Genomic DNA, 19338 nt, shown 5'->3' with positions numbered 1-19338 from the left:
ATCCATATCCAAAAGAATGAAAGAGGACCCCTACCTCACCCCCTACACAAAAATTAACTCAAAATGGACCAAAGATCTCAATATAAAAGAAAGTACCATAAAACTCCTAGAAGATAATGTAGGAAAACATCTTCAAGACCTTGTATTAGGAGGCCACTTCCTAGACTTTACACCCAAAGCACAAGCAACAAAAGAGAAAATAGATAAATGGGAACTTCTCAAGCTTAGAAGTTTCTGCACCTCAAAGGAATTTCTCAAAAAGGTAAAGAGGCAGCCAACTCAATGGGAAAAAATTTTTGGAAACCATGTATCTGACAAAAGACTGATATCTTGCATATACAAAGAAATCCTACAACTCAGTGACAATAGTACAGACAGCCCAATTATAAAATGGGCAAAAGATATGAAAAGACAGTTCTCTGAAGAGGAAATACAAATGGCCAAGAAACACATGAAAAAATGTTCAGCTTCACTAGCTATTAGAGAGATGCAAATTAAGACCACAATGAGATACCATCTAACACCGGTTAGAATGGCTGCCATTAAACAAACAGGAAACTACAAATGCTGGAGGGGATGTGGAGAAATTGGAACTCTTATTCATTGTTGGTGGGACTGTATAATGGTTCAGCCACTCTGGAAGTCAGTCTGGCAGTTCCTTAGAAAACTAGATATAGAGCTACCATTCGATCCAGCGATTGCACTTCTTGGTATATACCCGGAAGATCGGAAAGCAGTGACACGAACAGATATCTGCACGCCAATGTTCATAGCAGCATTATTCACAATTGCCAAGAGATGGAAACAACCCAAATGTCCTTCAACAGATGAGTGGATAAATAAAATGTGGTATATACACACAATGGAATACTACGTGGCAGTAAGAAGGAACGATCTGGTGAAACATATGACAACATGGATGAACCTTGAAGACATAATGCTGAGCGAAATAAGCCAGGCACAAAAAGAGAAATATTATATGCTACCACTAATGTGAACTTTGAAAAATGTAAAACAAATGGTTTATAATGTAGAATGTAGGGGAACTAGCAGTAGAGAGCAATTAAGGAAGGGGGAACAATAATCCAAGAAGAACAGATAAGCTATTTAACGTTCTGGGGATGCCCAGAAATGACTATGGTCTGTTAATTTCTGATGGATGTAGTAGGAACAAGTTCACTGAAATGTTGCTATATTATGTAACTTTCTTGGGGTAAAGTAGGAACATGTTGGAAGTTAAGCAGTTATCTTAGGTTAGTTGTCTTTTTCTTACTCCCTTGCTATGGTCTCTTTGAAATGTTCTTTTATTGTATGTTTGTTTTCTTTTTAACTTTTTTTTTCATACAGTTGATTTGAAAAAAGAAGGGAAAGTTAAAAAAAAAAAAAAAAAGAAAGAAAAAAGACAAACAAGGAAAAAAAAAAAAAAAGATGTAGTGCCCCCTTGAGGAGCCTGTGGAGAATGCAGGGGTATTCACCTACCCCACCTCCATGGTGGCTAACATGACCACAGACATAAGGGACTGGTGGTTTGATGGGTTGAGCCCTCTACCATAAGTTTTACCCTTGGGAAGACGGTTGCTGCAAAGGAGAGGCTAGGCCTCCCTGTATTTGTGCCTAAGAGTCTCCTCCTGAATGCCTCTTTGTTGCTCAGATGTGGCCCTCTCTCTCTGGCTAAGCCAACTTGAAAGGTGAAATCACTGCCCTCCCCCCTACGTGGGATCAGACACCCAGGGAAGTGAATCTCCCTGGCAACGTGGAATATGACTCCCGGGGAGGAATGTAGACCCGGCATCGTGGGATGGAGAACATCTTCTTGACCAAAAGGGGGATGTGAAAGGAAATGAGATAAGCTTCAGTGGCAGAGAGATTCCAAAACGAGCCGAGAGATCACTCTGGTGGGCACTCTTACGCACACTTTAGACAACCCTTTTTAGGTTCTAAAGAATTGGGGTAGCTGGTGGTGGATACCTGAAACTATTAAACTACAACCCAGAACCCATGAATCTCGAAGACAGTTGTATAAAAATGTAGCTTATGAGGGGTGACAGTGGGATTGGGAATGCCATAAGGACCAAACTCCACTTTGTCTAGTTTATGGATGGATGTGTAGAAAAGTAGGGGAAGCAAACAAACAGACAAAGGTACCTAGTGTTCTTTTTTACTTCAATTGCTCTTTTTCACTCTAATTATTATTCTTGTTATTTTTGTGTGTGTGCTAATGAAGGTGTCAGGGATTGATTTAGGTGATGAATGTACAACTATGTAATGGTACTGTAAACAATCGAAAGTACAATTTGTTTTGTATGACTGCGTGGTATGTGAATATATCTCAATAAAATGATGATTAAAAAAAAAAAAAAAATAAGGGAGAGAGAAGATGGCGGCATCGAGAGGAGTGGAAGTTAGTTAGTCCCCCCAGAGCAACTTAAAAAAAAACACAAAAAACGAAAACAGGTACAACTAGTAAAAGATCTGGAATAACTGCTGGGAGATGGCGGCTACTGTCCACAGATTGTGCAACAATCTGAATTGGGAGAAATGCCTGAGATCACAGCACAAAATCTGTAAGTAAAGGCTGCGGACCTGAGCCAAGAGCCCCCTCCCTCACAGCAGTCTGAATTGCAAAACCCCATGGTAATACAGAGCAGCACTCTCTGAACTAGCAAATATACCTCAGCCCAGCTCCAACTGGGGTTTTAATGTTAACCACTCAATACAGGCTATGAAGTCCCCAACAAGCAGATGGGGGCTTTTGCTGATGACTGACCTTGGAGAGCCAGGGGATGTATCTGTCTCGGGACGGGGATCCCAAGGATCGGGTGCTATTCCTGGCTGACGGGTGAATCTGGGGGCCATGGATGGGGGCTTTCTGTCCCTTTCTCTCTCTCTCAGACTGGGCGGCTCAGTGGAGAAAGCCTCAGCCGTTTTCAGCTCGCAGTGCTCTGCAGTAGAGAAAGCCTCAGCCATTTTAAACTTGCCGCACTTTGATCCAGACAAGGGTGGAGGTAGCAGAGTCAGAGAAACAAAGAATATTTATATGCAAATGACCTCTCTAGGGGGCATATCTTCCCAAGAGGAAAGAGGAGGGGCCCAGCTCTACTACCTGCCTTCCATTCAGAACCAGACCCCAGAGCCTGGGGGAAAACAGCCATGAGCCACACCCCCTTACACCAGTCTGGAGTGACAGGCTGACAGGCACCACCTGCTGGGCAGAAAAGCACAGGGTGTGTCAATCCTCTAAGACACACCATTAGGGAAACCAGGTCCTGAATATTTCTTCCCTCTGGGACCTGAGCCTCCTCTCGTCTGGGAAAACCTGATTGGAGTGGCCAAGGAAGTCAGATGCCTAGACAAAAGAAAACTACAACCTACACTAAGAAAAACGAAGTTATGGCCCAGTCAAAGGAACAACCTTACACTTCAACTGAGATAAACAACTAATGCTAAATCAATTCAAAAAGTTTAGAGAAGATATGGCAAAAGAGATAAAGGCTATAAAGAAAATACTGGGAATACATAAGGCAGAAATCGAAAGTTCAAAAAAACAACTGGTGGAATCTATGGAAATGAAAGGCACAACACAAGAGATGAAAGACACAATGGAAACATACAACAGCAGATCTCAAGAGGCAGAAGAAAACACTCAGGAACTGGAGAACAAGACACCTGAAAGCCTACACGCAAAGGAGCAGATGGAGAAAAGAATGGAAAAATATGACCAAGGTCTCCAGGAACTTAAGGACAAAATGAAATACAAGAATGTACATATCATTGGTGTTCCAGAGGAGAAGAGAAGGGAAAAGGGGCAGAAGCAATAATAGAGGAAATAATCAATGAAAATTTCCCATCTCTTATGCAAGACATAAAATTACAGATCCAAGAAGCTCTGCTTACTCCAAACAGAATAGATCTGAATAGGCATATGGCAAGACACTTAATAATTGGATTATCAAATGTCAAAGACAGAGAGAGAATCCTGAAAGCAGCAAGAGAAAAGCAATCCATTACATACAAAGGAAGCTTAATAAGACTATGTGTGGATTTCTCAGCAGAAACAATGGAGGTAAGAAGGAAATGGTGTGATATGTTTAAGATACTGAAAGAGAAAAACCACCAACCAAGAATCCTGTATCTGGCAAAATTGTCCTTCATATATGAGGGAGAGTTTAAAATATTCTCTGACAGACAGTGACAGAGTTTGTGAACAAGATATCTGCTCTACAATACATACTAAAGGGAGCACTACAGACTGATAGGAAAAGACAGGAGTGAGAGGTTTGGAACACAATTTTGGGTGATGGTAGCACAGCAATGTAAGTACAGTGAACAAAGATGACTGTGAATATGGTTGAAAGAGGAAGGTTAGTAGCATGTGGGACACCAGAAGGGAAGAGTAAAGATAAGGACTGGGACTGTATAACTCAGTGAAACCTAGAGTGTTCAACAATTGTGATAAAATGTACAAATATGTTTTTTCTTGAGGAAGAACAACTGAATGTCAACCTTGCAAGGTGTTAAAGATAGGGAGGTGTTGGGGGAAAGGTGCAATCAACATAAACTAGAGACTATAATTAACAGTATCATTGTATTATGCTTCCTTTAATGTAACAAAGGCAATATACGAAGGTAAATGCAGATAAGAGGGGTGCATAGGAGAGAGGTGTGAGACTCTTGGCAATGGTGGTGTTGTCTGATTCTTTATTCTACTTTGATCTAAGGTTATCTTTCCTTTTGCTGCTTCCTCAGCTGTCATGTTGTGGTACTTTTTTTTTGTTTCTTTGTTTTGTTTTGTTTTTCACTTTCATTTTTCCTTTTCTTCTGCCTCTCTACCTTCTTTGACTCTTCCTGCTGCTTTGTGGAAGAAATGTAGATGTCCTTATATAGATAGTGGTGAGGGAGGTGAACACATAAATATGTGACTATACAGGGAACCATCGATTGCTTACTTAGGATGTAATGTATGGGATGTGAACAAAACCATCTTAAAAAAAAAAAAATGGGTTGATGACAAAACCATGAAGGCAGTATACTAAGTGAAATAAGCCAGACACATAAGGACAAATATTGCAGGGTATCACGGATAGGAACTAATTATAATATGTAAACTCATAGACCTGAAATATAGGTTACCAAGATATAGAACGAGGCTAAATAATGGGGAGTGGTCGCTTAGTATGAGCAGAATGTTCAACTAGGTTGAACTTAAATGTTTGGAAATGAACAGAGGTGACGGTAGCACATTGTGAGAATAACTAACAGTAATGAACGGTGTGTGAAAGTGGCAGAAAGGGGAAGTGCAGAGTCATGTATGTCACCAGAAGGAAAGTTGGAGGTTAAAAGATGGGAATGTATGAAACAGTGAACCTTGTGGTGGGCAATGTCCAAAATTAACTGTACAATTATTAGAAATCTCTTCCATGAACCAGAACAAATGTATGACATTACAACTAGAAGTTAATAATAGAGGGGCATATAGGAAAAAATATATACCTATTGCAAACTAAAAAAAAAGATTGTAAGTCATTTTTAACACTTAAACAAAAGCTGAGGGAGTTTGTTGCCATTATACTTCCCCTAAAAACAATGCTAAAGGGGATTTTTCAGATGAAAAGGAAAGGGCACTAGACTGGATCAAAGCAGTATAAAGAAATAAAAACCTCCAGTAAATGTAACCATATGAGTAATTATAAAATGCCAGTACTATTGTATTGTGTATTTTAATATATAACTCCATTTATTACTTCTTACCAGTTCTAAAATGCAAAGTCATAAAAAGTAATGATCAATCTGTAGTTTTGGACACGTAATAGAATATAAGAAGACATAATTTGTAACAAGTACAACAAAAAGATTGGGGGACAGAGGGATATAGAAAAAGTGTAAGTGTATGCTCTTGAAGTTAAGTTGGTATCAAATTAAATGTGGTAGTTAATAGATTTGGGATGTTAAATTTAAACCCCATAGTAATCACAAAGAAAATGTATGAAAAATACAGAAAGAAATGAGAAGGGAATAAAAGTGGTACAATACAAAAATCAAATAAATATGAAAATAGGCATTAACAGAAGAATTGAGGACCAAAAATGTATGAGACTTACAAGGACCGAGTTGCAAAATGGCAAAAGAAAGTACTGCATTGTCAGCAGTTATTTAAAATGTAAATTGATTAAACTCTCTAGTCAAAAGGCAGAGATTGGCAGAATGGATAAAGAATCATGACCCAACTATATGCTGCTTATAAAAGACTCACTTTAAATTGAAAGACACAAGTAGGTTGAAAGTGAAAAGACAGAAAAAATATACCATGCAAATAGTAACCAAAAGAGAGCTTCCATAGCTGTATTAATATCAGATAAAATAGACTAAGTAAAAAACTGTTGTGAGAGGTAAAGATGGTCACTTTGTGTTGCTAGAGTGGTCCGTTAACAAAAAGACATAGGAATTATGTATAAGCACCTACTGGCAGACCCGAAAATGTATGAAACAAATATTGATACATTTTCATGTGTTGTCTGGCCATTTTTATTTCCTCTTCAGAGAAAAGTTTTTTCATATGTTTTGCCCATTTTATAATTGGGTTGTTTTTACTATTGTTGAGTTGTAGGATTTCTTTATATATGCAAGGTATCAGTCTCTTATCAGATATATGGTTTCCAAATATTTTCTCCCATTGAGTTGGCTGCCTCTTCACCTTTTTTGACAAATTCCTTTGAGGTACAGAAGCTTTTGGATTTGAGGAGTTCCCATTTATCTATTTTTCCTTTCATTACTTGTGCTTTGGGTGTAAGGTCTAAAAAGCAACTTCCTAATACAAGGTCTTGAAGATGTTTCCCTATATTATCTTCTAGGAGTTTTATGGTACAATCGCTTATAGTGAAGTCTTTGATCCACTTTGAGTTAATTTTTTTGTAGGGTGTGCGGTAGGGGTCCTCTTTCATTCTTTTGGATATGGCTATCCAGTTCTCCCAGCCACATTTGTTGAAGAGACTGTTATGACTGTTATGTCCCAGTTCAGTGGCTTTGGGGGCCTTATCAAAGATCAGTTGACCATAGATACGGGGGTCTATTTCCGAATTCTGAATTTCATTCCATTGATCAATATGTCTGTCTTTGTGCCAGTAGCATGCTGTTTTGACTACTGCAGCTTTATAGTAAGCTTCAAAGTCAGGAAGAGTAAGTCCTCCCATTTCATTCTTTTTTTTTTTTTTTTAGGATGTTTTTAGCAATTCAAGGCTTCTTTCCCTTCCAATTAAATTTGATAGCTAGCTTTTCCAAGTCTGAAAGTAGGCTGTTGGAATTTTGATAAGAATTTCATTGAATCTGTAGATGAGTTTGGGTAGAATTGACATCTTAATGACATCTAGCCTTCCTATCCATGAACACAGAATATTTTTCCAACTTTTTAGGTCCCCTTCTATTTCTTTTAGTAAAGTTATGTAATTTTCTATATATAGGTCTTTTACATCCTTAGTTAAGTTTATTCTTAGGTACTTGATTTTTTTAGTTGCTATTGAGAATGGAATCTTTTTCTTGAGTATCTCTTCAGTTAGGTCATTTCTAGTGTATGGGAATGTTACCGACTCATGTGTATTAGTCTTGTATCGTGCTACTTTGCTAAATTTGCTTATTAGCTCAAGTAGCTGTGTCGTCGATATCTCAGAGTTATCCAAATATAAGGTCATATCATCTGCAAATAATGACAGTTTTACTTCTTCCTTTCCAATTTGGATGCCTGTTATTTATTTGTCTCGCCAGATTGCTCTGGCTAGCATTTCTAACACAATGTTGAGTAACACTGACAGCAGGCATCCTTGTCTCATTCCTGATCTTAGAGGGAAGGCTTTCAGTCTCTTGCCATTGAGTACTAGGCTGGCTGTGGGTTGTTCATGTATGCCCTTAATCATATGGAGGAAGTTTCCTTCAATTCCTACATTTTGAAGTGTTTATCAGAAAAGGATGTTGGATTTTGTCAAATGCTTTGTCAGCATCTATTGAGATGATCATTTAATTTTTCCCTTTTGATTTGTTAATGTGATGTATTACATTGATTGATTTTCTTATGTTGAACCATCCTTGCATGCCTGGAATGAATCTCACTTGGTCATGGTGTATGATTTTTTTAATGTGTCTTTGGATTCAGTTTGTGGGTATTGTGTTGAGAGTTTTTGCATCTGTATTCATGAGGGAAATTGGCCTGTAGTTTTGCTTTCTTGTAGCATCTTTACCTGGTTTTTGGTATTAGAGTTATATTAGCTTCATAAAATGAGTTAGGTAGTGTTCCATTTTCTTCAATTTTTTGGAACAGTTTAAGTAAGATTGGTGTCAATTTTTTGGAAAGCTTGGTAGAATTCCTCTGTGAAGCCATCTGGCTGTGGACTTTTATTTGTGGGGAGCTTTTTGATGATTGATTGGATCTCTTTGCTTGTGATTGGTTTGTTGAGGTCTTCTATTTATTCTTTGGTCAGTCTAGGTTGTTCATGTGTTTCCAGGAAATTATCCATTTCCTCTAAATTATCTAGTTTGTTGGCGTACAGTTGTTCATAGTATCCTCTTAAGATTTTGAAAATTTCTTTGGGATCCACAATAATGTCTCCTCTCTCATTTATTATTTTGTTTATTTGAGTCTTCTCTCTTTCTGATTTTGTCAGTCTAGCTAAGGGCTTGACCATCTTTTTGGTCTTCTCAAACAACCAACTTTTGGTTTTATTTATTCTTTTTTGTTGTTGCTGTTGTCTAGATCATTATTTCTGTTTTAATCCTTGTTATTTCTTTTCTTCTGCTTGGATTAGGATTAGTTTGCTGTTCATTTTCTAGTTTCTTCAGTTGTTCCATTAGTTCTTTGATTTTAGCTCTTCTTTCCTTTTTAATGTATGCATTTAGAGCTGTGAATTTTCCCCTCAATACCGCCTTTACTGCATCCCATAAGTTTTGATATGTTGTGCTCTCATTTTCATTCATCTCTAGATATTTAGTAATTTCTCTTGCAATTTCTTCTTTAACCCACTGATTGTTTAGGAATGTATTTAACCTCCAGATATTTTTGAATGTTCTTTGATGGTTATTGACTTCTAGTTGTATTCCATTGTGATAAGAGAATGTGCTTTGAATAATTTCAGTCTTTTTAAATTTATTGAGGCTTGTTTTATGCTCCAGCATATGATCTATCCTGGAGAAAGTTCCATGAGCACTATAGAAGAATGTGTATCCTGGTGATTTGGGATGTAATGCTGTATATATGTCTGTTAAGTCAAATTCATTTATCACATTGTTTAGGTTTTCAGTTTCCGTATTGGTCCTTTGTCTCCTATAGGAGAGAGTGATGTATTGAAGTCTCCCACAATTATTGTGGAAATGTCTATTGCTTCCTTCAGTTTTGCCAATGTTTGTCTCATTTACTTTGGGATGCCTTGATTGGATGCATATACCTTTATGATTTTTATTTCTTCTTGTTGAATTGTCCCTTTTATTAGTATATCGTGTCCTTTGTCTCTTATGACATACTTGCATTCTTAGTGTATTTTATCTGAGATTAATATTGCTACCCCTGCTTTCTTGTGGCTGTAGCTTGCATGGAATATTTTTTTCCATCCTTTCACTTTCAACTTCTTTGTGTCTCTGGGTCTAAGATGAGTCTCTTGTAAGCAACATATTGATGGTTCATATTTTTTAATCCATTCTCCCAATCTATATGTTTTAATTGGGGAGTTTAATCCATTCACATTCAATGTTATTACTGTGAAGGCGTTTCTTGAATCAGCCATCATATCCTTTGGTTTTTATTTGCCAGATGTATTTTTTGCCTCTCTTTCTTTATTTCCCTTAAATGTACCCTTACTAAAACTCTTTAGGTCTGTGCCCTTCTCCAGACCTCTCTCTCCTTTCTTTTCTTCTCTGCCAGTAGGACTCCCTTTAGTATTTCTTGTAGGTCATGTCTTTTAGCAAATTCTCTCAGCATTTGTCTGTCTGTGAAGATTTTAAGCTCTCCCTCCAATTTGAAAGAGAGCTTTGCTGGATAAAGAATTCTTGATTGATAATTTTTCTCTTTCAGAATTTTAATATGTCATACCACTGCCTTCTTTCCTCCATGGTGGTTGCTGAGTAGTCACTACTTAGTCTTATGTTGTTTCCCTTGTATGTGGTGAATCGCTTCTCTCTTGCTGCTTTCAGAACTTTCTCCTTCTCTTCAGCATTTGACAATCTGATCAGAATATGTCTTAGAGTGGGTTTATTTGGATTTATTCTATTTGGAGTTCATTGGGCATCTACGATTTGTGTATTTATGTTGTTTAGAAGGGTTGGGAAGTTTTCCCCAACAATGTCTTTGAATACTCTTCCTTGTCCTTTACCCTTGTCTTCCCCGTCTGTAACTCCAGTGATTCTTACATTTGCATACTTCATGTTGTCCGTCATTTCCTGAGATCCATTTCAGATATTTCTATTTTTTTCACCATTTGTTCTTTTGTGCTTTCACTTTCCAACAAACTTTCTTTGAGTTTGCTTATTCGTTCCTCTACTTCCTCAGATCTGGTGTTATGTTTCTCGGGGCTTTTTAATTTGGTCAACAGTTTCTTTTATTTTCATAAGATGTGCTATTTTTTAATTAACTCTTGCAAATTCTTTTTTATGCTCTTCTAGGGTCTTTTTGATGTCCTTTATATCCTGAGCCATGATAATATTGGTGTTTGTGATTACTTCTTTGATTAATTGCTCCAAGTTCTGTGTCTCCTCTGGCTTTTAAATTTGGATGTTTGGGTTATCTACTCTTCTGGTTTCTTCATATGCTTTATAGTTTTCTGTTGTTTTTGGCTTCTTGGCATTTGCTTATCTTGGTAGGGTTCTTTTAGGATAAGTAGGCTTATTTATACAATTACCTATAATTTGACAGAGCTACAATTTGGTGGAGTGCACTTTCTCTGACCTGTCAGCAGATGGTGCTCCCAAGCCACCTATTACTCTCAAGCCAGTTCTTCCCAACTTCATCTGTACACCGAGTGAGGGCCCAGACCATTTGGAGGTCCAATCAGTGCACCAGTTTTCCATCTGCAGTGGGGACCGACAGTCCTGTGGGTGGGGGGCATGCCCTGTGCAGTTTGGCAGAAAGATGGCTCTAACACACAGTACTCCCAGCCATTCCTGGGGCTGCAGGTGGAATCCCCTGGGGCTGCAGAATGTGTCTAACCCTTCAGCTTAGTTTCCCTACAGTCCCTGTCTGCTGTAGGCCCACAAGTCCCTGGGTTTGGTGTAGGACTCCTGGCACTTCCATGCAGCACCCCTGCCTCGAGGCTGTGCACACCACAGGCTTCCACGGAGGAGGAGTGTGCACTGTCACAAGCGAGCTGAATCCCGAATTCCCTCAAGGAAGCTCTGTGCAGCAGCACTGTGAAGGAGTTTCTCCCAGCTGGCTGCAAAGATGGTTGCTTGGGGCATGGAAACTACCCATTTCTTTGATCGTCTGCCTGCTGCAGCGGCCTGTCCCTGTCATGGGGGCTCTTAGCTCTGGGTTTGCAAAGGGTTATCACTCATGCCAGATACTCAGGCTGTTGCCTGGGACGTGGAAGGTACTCCCCACTGCGCTTCACTGGCGGACCGGCTGCCGGTTCCCGGCAGCTTTCTGGGTCTTACACTAATCCGCTTCCGAACACAGTCTCTTGGTTTCTCTCTACTGCACTTGACTGCGTTTCCCTGCAGCTTTACGGACTGAACGCTCACACGTCTCTGACTATAGCCTCTCGGTTTTTCCAAGTACACAGTCACTGTGGGTCTAGAAGTCCCTGCCCAGCTGGTGGAACCATGAAACCGCTGCTCTGGAGCACTTTCTGTCATTTTATCTAGTGTCTTTCACAGAGGAGAATTTTGCCTGGTCTCTCCTAATCCGCCATCTTGGATCCCTCCAGCACAACATTTTGAATGTAGTCAACATCACTGGATTATATATTTGAATGTGGATAAAAGGGGAAATATTAGGTTGTATATATGTTACTAGAATACAAATTAAAAAAAACAGGACTGTACAACAAACAGTGAAACCTAATGTAAACTATGGAGTATAGTTAATAGTACAGTTATAGTAATATTCTTCATCAGTTGTAGCAAAGATATCCCACTAATGCAAAGTGTTAATGATAGGGAAAACTGCCTGTAAAGAAAGGTATATAGGAACTCTGTATTTTCTGTGTGATTTTTGTGTAAACTTAAAATTTCTCTAATAAAAAAAAGGAGGAAATAGAAGACATCCTAAAGATGATGCTATTAGCAGTTACTTTGAGTGCTTACTATATTCCAGACACTATGGTAAGTGCTTTACATGTATTATTTCATTTAACTCTTATATCAGTTGTAAAAGTGGTTTTATGCCCATTTGAAACAGAGGAAGAGGTTAAAATCCAGAGATTAACTTGCCCAAGATCACACAGTTAATATGTGATGGAATGATGATTTGAATCTAACAGTGCCTGGCTCCAGAGCTGATTCTCTTACCCACTGTGTTTTATTGATTCTCCATGAGAAATGAGCATTGTGTCTTTATTTACAGATGAGCTAGCTGAGATTTAGAGAGGTTTTAACTTGCTAGTAATCACATGACGCATATATGGTAACATAGAAACTGAATTTTGATGATTGATTTAAAATGTCTCCTTGATGGTTTTGTTCTTTTTAAATCTTTAACAGTCTTATTTTTGCATCTTAACAATGTGAACCAGCTCACATTCTTTTGATTAGTCTTGGTATGAATGATAAATAAATTATAAAAAGTCTCATTGGGGATGCAAAGAAAAATAAGATGTTGGGTCTGTTCTCATGGAAGTAGTGGTTGGCTGTAAGAAAAAGATGTGTACAACAATTAGAGATGCTCCCATCAGACAGTAATTATGGGAAACAAACCAAATGTGTTGTTCAGGCAATGAGTGATTTAAAGAAAAAAGAGTAGTGTGAGTTACGATATAAAAGGGACGCTTTTTTGTTGTTGTTTTTTTGTTTTTTTAAGGTTGTTAAGTATGGTATATGATAAAAAAAGATCCACAGCTTTCTTACATGTGGTTTAAACAAAACAAATCAAAACAAAACTACAGAATATTGGAACCAGGTTTTGGTTTTTAATCAGAACTCCACTCTGAAATGTTTATATATGTGCCTGCACAAATGGTACATACATGAGTTGGAAATAACATACATGACTGGGAAGAGTAATGCAAATGAAACTTCTCATGAATATATCTATTTTGTATATATTTTTGTTTTCAGTGTCTTGCTTACTGTTAACCAGTAGTAATCAATATATGTTATACATATACATATATATGTTAACTAATTTAATCCCTACAGAAACTTTATTAGGCGGTAGTACTATTATTTCCATTTTACAGCTGTAGAAACTCAGGCATGGAGAAGTTAATTGATTTTCAAGGAATACGCTTGTGGTTAGCAGTGGAGCTGTGTGGCTCTGGAGTCCTTGGTTTTGTTTTGTTTTGTTTTGTTTTGTTTTGTTTAGGGCTTTCTTCAATAGTTTTTTTTTTTTTTAAATTCAGTTTTATTGAAATATATTCACATACCATACAGTCATCCATGGTATACAATCAGCTGTTCATAGTGCAATCATATACTTATGCATTCATCACCACAGTCTATTTCTGAACATTTTCCTTACATCAGAAAGAATCAGAATAAGAACAAAAAATAAAAAGTAAAAAAAGAACACCCAAACCATCCCCCCATCCCACCCCATCTGTCATTTAGTTTTTATCCCCATTCTACTCATCCATCCATGCACTAGACAGAGGAAGTGTGATCCACAAGGTTTTCACAATCACACTGTCACTCCTTGCAATCTACATTATTATACAATCGTCTTCAGGAGTCGAGACTCCTGGGTTGGAGCTTGGTTGTTTCAGGTATTTACTTCTAGCTATTCCAATACATTAAAACCTAAGAGGTGTTATCCATATAGTGCATAAGAATGTCCACCAGAGTGACCTCTCAACTCCATTTGAAATCTCTCAGCCAGTGAAACTATTTTGTCTCATTTTGCATCCCCCTTTTGGTCAAGAAGATATTCTCAATCCCACGATGCTGGGTCCAGATTCATCCCGGGTCATATCCTGCGTTGCCAGGGAGATTTACACCCCTGGGTGTCAGGTCCCACGTAGGGGGAAGGGCAGCTAGTTCACCTGCCAAGGTGGCTCAGTCAGAGAGAGGGGGGGCCACATCTGAGCAAGAGGAGGCCACATCTGAGCAAGAGGCACCCAGGGGGAGTGGAGTCCTTGGTTTTTAACCACTATATGTATTGCCTCATTAGAACATAAGCCTCTTGAGGGCAGGGATGTTTGTTTTGTTCATTGCTGTATCCCCAGTATCTGGAACAGTACCACAGAACCTGGCACATAATAAGCAGTAAGTATTCATTAAATAAATGAATGAAACAATGCATATCAATAGTATGTGAGAAAAAAGTTAAATGGAGTTGTTTTGAGTTTTTGCCTTGTCCTCTCTTTCTCTTTTAGGGACCTAACTATTGCTTGTAGTCCTGTGCTGTTCAATATGGTAGCCATTTAGCCACTTGCAGCTAATGGCTATCACATCAGCACAGTTGTAGAACATTTCCGTCACTGTAGACAGTTCATTTGAACAGTGTTGCTCTAATCCCTCCTGGGAGACCTACATTAGAGGGCGAATAGAGTGAGGCCTGAGGAGGAGCAAATGGTGAGAATGGAGAGATAGACAGGAATTGGGTCATGGAGGGCTTTGGAGGACTAAATAAATTTTGGCATTTTTTTCTGTTGTAAACCATTGGTTTCTGAATTTGGCCAAATATCTGAAATACCTGGGAACTTGTTTAAAATTCAGATTCCCAGATGGTGGCGGTAGCCCTGGGTTGCGGGGAATGGGAGTTTGCTGGCCTTGACTGAGCACCACCCCACCTCCTTGCCTCCAGTATGGCTCAGGAGAAAGTGGAGCTTAACCTGGAACTGCCTCCCAGTCTGGGCAGGAGCCTGGCGGCGGCGGGGGCCTGAAGAGGTCTAACAGTGCCCCCCATTATCCACAGTCTCAGTGGCACTAAGCCAGTGTTCCATGCCAAGGTGCCGAGCACCAGGCAGAACAGCACAATGTTCCTGAGCTGCCATGGCCTGCCGCTACTGGTCTCCCATGTCCGCTTCCACAGCAGCCACTTGCACCAGATCAAATAGGAGGAGGGCATGGACTTGATCAACCCAGAGACTGTCCACGAACACGAGGTGCAGACTGCAATGCAGATAAGCTACCCTGGGAGGAAAGTTTCAGCCTGAGTGATAACAGTGTGGAGAAATCTGCCTCCCTGAAGCGCATCAATTTCATTCCGGTGTCACCAGCACAGTCATCCACCTGGGGAATTGGGAAGCAGTGTTTTTCACCATTCTTGCAAAGTTTTGTGAGTAGCGGTAGTTAGCCTCCAAGTCCTATTCACAGCCCAACAACCTGTTTTACTACCCAGAGAAGCCAGAGTGCCATCAATTGCATTAGACCAAGTGTTCCTGGACCATTGAAAAGGAAATGTGAAATAGATGCTGATTATCAGCCAAAAAGATTTTTCCAGGGAATCACCAACATGTTTTCTTCTGATGTTGCACAGCTGTCAGATCCCGGTGTGTGTGTATACCCTTGATGGAAACAGCAGCAGTGCCGGATCTTCTTGTGACTCACCAGGGAAAGTCAGCACTACTATTGATTCTCCTCTGTCACCTCTCCAAGCAGCCTTTGCACTTATTCCAGTAGATGAACTTTCATCTAAGTGATTTTCCCAACCCCAAGACTTTGTTTTTGCAATGGAGAGAGAGAAAAAAAAATCAAGTTGGAGCAAGCACTGAGCTTTATTGATTAATTTGAGACTATTTCCTATATGACCCTTTTCCTTTTTTGGAATTTCCTGAAATGTTATTGTAGATAACTTCTATGTCCAGTTCCTTCAGTTTATTAATATTTTCAGACATTTTCCCAATAAGTGTGTTGAAGCATACATCTTTATGCTGCTAATATGTCTAAATATATATGTTATCCCATGAAAAAAAATTTAGTAATATGCTGGTTTGTAAATATTATGTCCCCCAGAAAAAGCCATATTCTTTAATGCAGTCTTATAGGAGCAGAGGTATTAGTGTTGATTAGGTTGGAACCTTCTGATTGAGTGTTTCCAAGGAGATGTGACCCACCCAACTGTGAGTGACACCTTTGGTTAGGGTGTGACTTCTGATTGAACGTTTCCTTGGAGGTGTGCCCCCCCCCATTCAGCGTGGGCCTTGATTAGTTCACTGGAGTCTTATAAAGGGGCTCACAAACAGAACAACCTCAGAGCTGCAACTTAGACATTTTGAAGATGGCCGTTGAAAGCAGACTTTTACTCCAGAGAAGCTAAGAGAGGACAAAATGCCCCAAGAACAACATACTGAAGAATGCACAGGAGCTGAAAGAGAAGCTGGAACACAATCCGGGATCAGCAGATGCCAGCCACTTGCCTTTTGAGCTTACAGAGGTTTTCTAGATGCAAATGGCCTTTCTCCAGTGATGGTACCCTGTTGGTGATGCCTTACCTTGGACACTTTATGGCCTTAAGATTGTAACTCTGTAACCAAATAAACCCTCTTTATAAAAGCCAATCCATTTTTGGTATTTTGCGTAATGGCAGCATTAGCAAACTGGAAAAGTAGTTTTGGTGTGGGACCTAAGCATCTGTTTTAAATAATTGCCCTAGATGATTCTCATGGGGATGTTGTGGGGTGAGGGATTGACCCAGAGGGAGGAGGCCTGCATCGCTTAAGCGGCATCATTATCTTAATGGGGTTATTTATTTATTTATTTTTTTATTATTCATTTTATTGAGATATATTCACCTACCACGCAGTCATACAAAACAAATCGTACATTTGATTGTTCATAGTACCATTACATAGTTGTACATTCATTACCAAAATCAATCCCTGACACCCTCATTACCACACACACGAAAATAATCAGAATAATCATTAAAGTGAAAAGGAGCAACTAAAGTAAAAAAGAACACTGGGCGCCCTTGTCTGTTTGTTTCTTTCTTTCTTTCCCCCACCTTTCCACTCATCCATCCACAAACTAGACAAATGGGAGTGTGATCCCTGTGGCCCCCCCAATCCCACTGTCCCCCCTCATAAGCCACATTTTTATACAGTTGTCTTCAAGATTCATGGGTTCTGGGTTGTAGTTTGATAGTTTCAGGTATCCACCACCAGCTACCTCAATTCATTAGAACCTAAAAAGGGTTGTCTAAATTGTGCGTAAGAGTGCCCACCAGAGTGACCTCTCGGCTCCTTTTGGAATCTCTCTGCCACTGAAGCTTATTTCATTTCCTTTCACATCCCCCTTTTGGTCAAGAAGATGTTCTCCATCCCACGATGCCGGGTCTACATTCCTCCCCAGGAGTCATATTCCATGTTGCCAGGGAGATTCACTCCCCTGGGTGTCTGATCCCATGTAGCGGGGAGGGCAGTGATTCCACCTTTCAAGTTGGCTTAGCTAGAGAGAGAGGGCCACATCTGAGCAACAAAGAGGCATTTGGGAGGAGGCTCTTAGGCACAATTATAGGGAGGCCTAGCCTCTCCTTTGCAGCAACAGTCTTCCCAAGGGCAAATCCTGTGGTAGAGGGCTCAATCCATCAAACCACCAGTCAATGGGGTTATTTTTGGCATCACACACTTGTATCCAGTTTGATTTTTTTGTGATTCTTTTACCACGAAGCCTCAAATTAGACAGGTACTTCCTTGGGGAGTCTTAACTGAGTCCTGAAATTAACCTCTCTCCTGTTTCCTAAGCCATTAGCTGCTTCTTATATAATATCTTTCATTTTCATCGAGAGTGCTTTCTCAATGTTGGTGCCAGCTGAACAGCAGTCTGCCTCTCCATTGCTCCCACCCTTCACTTTCTTCCAGTTTTTCTTCATCATAATAAAACTCTCCCTGGTCCTGTGCCCAGACCTGCAGCCCAAAGTGTCCTGGGGCCTTTGTATCAAATGAGGATAGTTCCGCCAGATTCTTCTGAGTCCTTCTATCTTGAGACAAAGAACTTAGCCAGGTTTTTAGATTCTCAGCTGTTTGGAATGTAGCAGTTCCTGATTCAAAGCATTGAATGACCCATTGCATGGGCATAGTAGTCTCTGAACTGATGAGTAAACAGAGATCTCTTGTGCTTTGGATAGAAAAGGGCCCCCCATTGTTAAGTTGGTGAAGTCTAGTCCTGGATCTGTTACTGATTTGCTCTATGACTTTGGTCTCTGTTTTCTCATTTGCAAAATGAAAGGGTTGGATTAAATGATCTTGGAGGTCCTCCCAAGCTCTTTGGTTTCTTTGGTTCATTTCAGTTAATCAAACTGCTTTTGGTTTGCTTGGCTCTGCATAGGGCATTGTGGGGAACTCCACAGGTTAACAAGACAGCTTCTGCTTTTATAGAACTCATAGCCCAGGGGAGAAACAGTAACAAACAACTAGGTCTTCTAACTTTAAGCAGGTCTAGGATGGGGCTATCACCAAATGTGGGTTGAAATAGAGGCCAATGATTAGTTCCAACTGTAGGGATCTGTGAAGCTTCAGCATAGTGTTCTAAGCCTTTGACCCTTCACCTTTGTTCTGTTATCCTTCCCTCTCCTCATCCCCATATGAGTCCGCAAGCCCATTCCATCCTAAACTCTGCCACATTTTCACAGTAAATGATGTCCCTCCTTAAAAAAAGCAAACTGAAAAAACCTAAAAACTAAAGATACATACAGTTCCAGTGATCCTTTCTTCTGAACTCCTGTGATAGCTGTATATGTGTACAGGTTACCTGTAAAATTCCTTTAACTATTGTCTTGCCTTTCTTTTATTATCTGGTACTATGAGTTCAAGCTGCTTCTCTCATTTTGTTTGGCTCTGGGATTTTATAACTCTTGGTGTTTGGTTCTCACTTCTGCTACTAGGTGATGAACTCCATAAGGGCAAACAATAATCTAATTCTCTCATCATCTGTGCCTCTTTCAAGTGATTCACCTGATGAATGATCCAGAGCAGTGAGTCATTAAACATACGTTTATTTCAAACCATTTCTTCACCTTTATTCAGAATGTGCTGATTTTGTTGTGATTATCTTATAATGTGCAATAGTCTTTTTGTTAATCTTAATCCTTCTTTGTTGCTTCATCCATCTTCTTGGCTCTAAGAAGTGTAGTGAATGTTATGACATAATGGAAAGAACACTGGGCTCGGAGCGTGAGGAGTCAGGGTAAAATATGGGCAAGTGGCTTCTGTTCTTGGAGGTTTGGTCTCTCATTTGGAAAGCAGAGGCTAATCCTGACCCTTATTCACAATT

General features: G+C 39.6%; 1 protein-coding gene and 1 pseudogene across 12 annotated transcripts in view; both read left to right on the top strand.

Annotated features, from left to right (window-relative positions):
- The window catches only part of FAM168A (family with sequence similarity 168 member A), a 263583-nt gene that overhangs the window by 161392 nt on the left and 82853 nt on the right, over positions 1–19338 (top strand). The gene's annotated exons all lie outside the window — the stretch shown is intronic.
- LOC119537940 lies at positions 14916–15909 on the top strand (annotated as a pseudogene).

The sequence above is a fragment of the Choloepus didactylus genome, chromosome 6, assembly GCF_015220235.1.
Source record: "Choloepus didactylus isolate mChoDid1 chromosome 6, mChoDid1.pri, whole genome shotgun sequence".
NCBI lineage: Eukaryota > Metazoa > Chordata > Mammalia > Pilosa > Megalonychidae > Choloepus > Choloepus didactylus.
Note: the sequence above shows the minus strand (reverse complement) of the source record. Positions and strands in the feature narration are given on the sequence as shown.